This window comes from Aquarana catesbeiana, linkage group LG07 (assembly GCF_042186555.1).
Source record: "Aquarana catesbeiana isolate 2022-GZ linkage group LG07, ASM4218655v1, whole genome shotgun sequence".
In the NCBI taxonomy this organism is placed as follows: Eukaryota; Metazoa; Chordata; class Amphibia; order Anura; family Ranidae; genus Aquarana; species Aquarana catesbeiana.
The window spans coordinates 61,145,197-61,150,351 of record NC_133330.1 but is presented as its reverse complement, the minus strand read 5'-3'; positions in this window follow the sequence as shown (position 1 = coordinate 61,150,351).

Below are 5,155 nucleotides of genomic sequence, written 5' to 3'. Positions count from 1 at the left end.
AGTACAATGATATAAGGTTAGCTATGAAAACAAACACACTGCTTAGTAAAACAAAGTCTTAGCATTTTCTATTTTCTTGGGAAATAAATAACATAAAAATACTAAAGGAAAAAATTACAGAGCATATAAAATACAAAAACATCAAAGATACGATACATAAGGTCATCCTCTAGATATTGTCTCACCAGCTGGGCTCAAAATGGCAAAAGAGAAAGCTTTTCCTCTCGGTTAACACTTTTAAATTCCATTCATCCACCGTCCAGACCCAACCCATTGCCAGCCCATCTAGTATTATGACCAGTCAAAATAGTTAAGAGGCAGTCCTTCTTTAATATTATTTTTCTGTCCATCCTCTAGGCATCCTGCTGTATTGTCCTCTAGGGGCAGTATTCATCCATGAATCATCACTATGTGACCTGGGTCATCTTCAATGATAGCTGGCCCTTTGATCTTCTGTAGCTCAACTTCATCAATCATCTTGGCTCCAATGGCTCTCTTTGAAGCTTGCTTCCAGAGTTTTAATCAGGGATTTCAATCTTATCACACCAGTTGCTCTAGAGCAGAACTTTTGTTCCCATACTCCTCCTGCCAGGGGCATGAATCGAGACCCTGCTGGGTCAGCTTTCAACTTCCAACTTAAGTCACCTGGTTGTATCAACCAGAAAGAAAATTCCAGAAATATGATATTAAACCATGTTGTCTTCTAACAGTCCCCATGATAGACATAAAATATTACTAAATTAAAAATAGGTATTTGTTCCCCTAAAGTGATATATTGCAGATAGAAACTATTTGTCAACGTTTCTTATAATGATATTGGAAATGTACAAGTGTTTGTGAATGTGAAATGTGTGTTGTATTAATTAAAAAACCCTGGGTTTTAAGAGGGTCTTTGGAAGGCCCGCCACTCAGGTTCATTCTGCTAGAACAGACATGTCAGCCCATTCACGTCTCAGCTAGGGATAATGTCCCATGCTAATGAGCTTATGTCGTTACCTGATTATCAGTATTGCAGAGATGCTCTTGTGCTTTATCGTTACCTGTCTGTCACTCTGTTCTTGTTTCCACTGCAAGAAGATTTCTAGGCATTTCCTTTGGGTCTACATTCCAAATTCACTGTCCACATGTCACTAATAAATGTTCGATTTCATATTGTCTGCAACCAGGACTTGGTAAATTTATCCTCTACCCAAAGAATTTTAAGGTCACAAGAATCATGAAGTGGCCCCATGGGATTGTGAACCCCTGGCACCCCTTTTCGTTTAACTTAAGTTAAATTAAGGCAGTTGCTAGAGATATTGTATTGGGCAGGTTCTGGCTCTCCCTTTTTCTGTTTCAGGTCACCACTTAGCTGTCTCCAGGCAGGAATTTTTCTATTAGCTGTCACTAGGTAGATCTGTTTGTACCCTTTAGCTTGGATTGACCCTGGACTTTTTGAGGTAAAACCTGGGTGGCAACCAATTGTAGATATGACTCCCCTTTAAATATTTTTGCTTCTGTCATAAGATGAATCTTACATCAAGCTGAGCTGTTCTGTCCTCCCTTCTTCGGGGTATTGTTGCTGACATTTGTGGGTGGACAGTGTGGTTAAATACTGTAACAGGCCGGTCACATTCAGCTTGAGTCTTGGTAACTTGGTGACTGGTGTTTGGTATATAATTTTTTTAAAAATGGTTTGGTTTATGGTTATTAATTTTAAATGAAGTTTTATTGGTTTAATTGGTTCCATTGATATATTTTTAACCCCAATAAAGGGCCATGGGTCTCATTTTCCAAAATTCTTGTCTTGTTGTTTATCTCATTCAATTATTTTCTGGTTGTATTTGTTATTGTTATTGTCTGGGGTGCCATACGGGGTCTGCAATCCCATGTGTGAATCTAATGCAGTTTGTAGATTTTTTGGTGCCAGCTCGTTCTCAGTTTGGGGGTCTTAACAACAACACATTTAGCAAAAGACCCCTTCCTTGCCCCATTCCCTAATCTTAAAGAGACTCAGTCACTTTGCAGGGCATTCAGGGCCCTTATCTTGACCCTTTGGTTCACCTGACACTCACCCTTCACCTCTCTCTTGGTGATATGTTGACTTGATCTGTTTATTAACCTTTATGATTGAAAGCTGGTTGTAATTGTGTAAAAGGCTCAGGGTCCTTATACAACCTTGAAATAAGATAAAAAATGGCAGGTGACACCTTGCCCTAGATCTGGAGCAGGATAAATGTGTGTAAAAGAAGGATAAAACGTTTTGTTTGCTCTATACAGACCTGGTTAGAAGAAGAATAGTCCGATTTCAAATGCTCTACTTCAGGGATAGGTAACCTGGGGCCCTCCAGCTATTGTGGAACTACATTTCCCATGAGGCATTGCAAGGCTGCCAGTTACAATTACTCCCAGAGGCATGATGGGACTTGTAGTTCTGTAACAGCTGGAGGGCCCCAGGTTGCCTACCCCTGCTCTACTTGATGAGATTCATCTATTAAAATGTAGTTGATGCTTGTGACAGCATAGCTTCTTCTTCTCTTCTAGTTCTATCTGACACCTGTCCCGTGGACAGGATGTGAGAAAAAAAAATCACCTTTTTTTGCGGACATAACCAGCAGGTTCAAATCTTTTCCAAAGCTATGCAAAACATTAGAAAAGGTTAAGCTGAAGCTGGGATGTAAGCCTACAAATACAGCAAGTAAGTGAATAGGGAGAAGGGAAAGAGCCATCCTGACTATTGCTGAAAAAGGCCACAATAATCAGTACAATACTAATAAATGATTTATAAGTTTTTAAAGAAAACTATCAGTTTTTCAACATACAGTCTTTGTGTTACAAATAGATACAGTTAAAATGATTGTAAAGCTCATTTTTTTAAATTAAAAAAACACACATTTTATACTTGCCTGCTCTGTGCAATAGTATTGCATAGAATGGCCCCGAACCTCATCTTCTGGGGTCCCCCGCTGATGCTCCTCCTCTTCTCCAAGTGGCCTCAAAGCAAGCCACTTTCTATGTGGGCACTCGTGCAGGTGTACTCCTGAGTGGGGCTGTGTGTGTCCATAGACAGACACACACATCGCCGCTTGGCCCTGCCCCCCCTCTGCTTCCCCCTCAAAGGATTTGACAGAGAGCAGCGGAAGCCAATGGCTCCCGCTGCTCTCAGTAAAGCCCCTGAATGTAGGCTGGGACTCTCGGTGGGTACAGAACTGGATTGAGAGTGGTATTTAGGGGAGGGGAGAGGCACAGAACTTGGAAGGTGTTTTACTTTAAAGCAGAGAATGCATTCATGTAAAAAAAACCCTCGTCCTTAGGAACTACTTTAACCACTTACCGACCACCGCACGACGATGTATGTCCAAACTTTGAACGGTAATATCGTTGTTATGGCAGCAGCTAGCTGCCATAACCCCGGTATCCCCGTTTTCGTGCGGCGGCCGACTTTCAGATAAAAGTGGCCCCTGCGGTGGATTCGCCGCAAGATCACTTTTATCGGTGGCGGGAGAGGGCCCCCCCTCCCGCCGGGATCCGGTGCCCTCCGCCACTTACCGGAGCCGTCGGTAGCGGCGGAGGCGATCGCATCTGTCTCCGTCCTGTGTCTGGAGACGAGTGAGGCTAAGATGGCGCCCACTCGTCTCCATGACACTGCTGGGCGGAAGCGGCGTCAAAACGTCACTTCCGTCCACGCCTCTTAAAGGAACATTTTTTCAAATGTCATTTTTGTAAATGACTTTTTTTTTTTTATTATTGCGTTTTAGTGTAAATATGAGATCTGAGGTCTTTTTGACCCCAGATCTCATATTTAAGAGGTCCTGTCATGGTTTTTTCTATTACAAGGGATGTTTACATTCCTTGTAATAGGAATAAAAGTGACACAATTTTTTTTTTAAACAGTGTAAAAATAAATAAAATATTGTAAAATAAATAGTAAAAATAAAAAAAAAATTTTTAAACCCTCCCCCGTGCCGACGAGCTTGCGCGCAGAAGCGAACGCATACGCGAGTAGTGCCCACATATGAAAACGGTGGTCAAACCACACAGGTGAGGTATCGCTGCAACCAGTAGAGCAAGAGCAGTAATTCTAGACCTCCTCTGTACCGCAAAATATGCAACTTGTAGAATTTTTTAACCGTCGCCTATGGAGATTTTTGAGGGTAAAAGTTTGACGCCATTCCACGAGCGGGCGCAATTTTCAAGCTTGACATGTTGGGTATCAATTTACTTGGCGTAACATTATTTTTCACAATATAAAAAAATTGGGCTAACTTTACTGTTGTCTTATTTTTTTATTCAAAAAAAGTGAATTTTTTCCCAAAAAAGTGCGCTTTTAAGACCGATGCGCAAATACAGTGCAAAAAAAAGTATTGCAAGACCGCCATTTTATTCTCTAGGGTGTTAGAAGAAAAACCATATATAATGTTTGGGGGTTCTAAGTAATTTTCTAGCAAAAAAACCTGTTTTAAACATGTAAACACCTAAAATCCAAAACGAGGCTGGTCCTTAAGTGGTTAATACATCACAAAGTGTTACGATATGGCTATCTAAAGAGGCAGCACATCTGAGCAGCTTGCTTTGTAGCTCTCTTTGTCTAATAGAAACTTCATACTTAGCTGTCTGGCAAGAGAGAAGTCACTGATATGAGAACTCATTCTGGTTCTGCTAACAATGAGTTTCTTTAAGAGCAGGTTAAAAGTAATTATGCTAATGATGTGAAAAGGAGACCATAGCTGTACCTGCTAGCTGGATATAAAACAGCATAATGTCAAAGTACAATATTTCATATTTCTCTCATATAAAAATGAAACTTTTTTTCATGTTTTTTTTTTTTTTACGCCTGACAATAAGAAAACTCCAAATATATGTGTGTGTGTGTATGTGTATATATATATATATATATATATATATATATATATATATATATATATATATATATATATATATACATATATATATATATAAAAATATATATGTATTTGTGTGTATATATATATATATATATATATATGTAATGCCATTAATGTCACTGGCGCTCTTTGCACTACCCAGATAGAGCAGAGAATATCCAGCGTCACAAACAGCTGGATGATGGCAGAGACATATAGATACTGTCTGTGTCCTCTATTGATTGCATTATGAAATGCTTTCAAATTCCATGTTTCCTACAGCCAATAATATA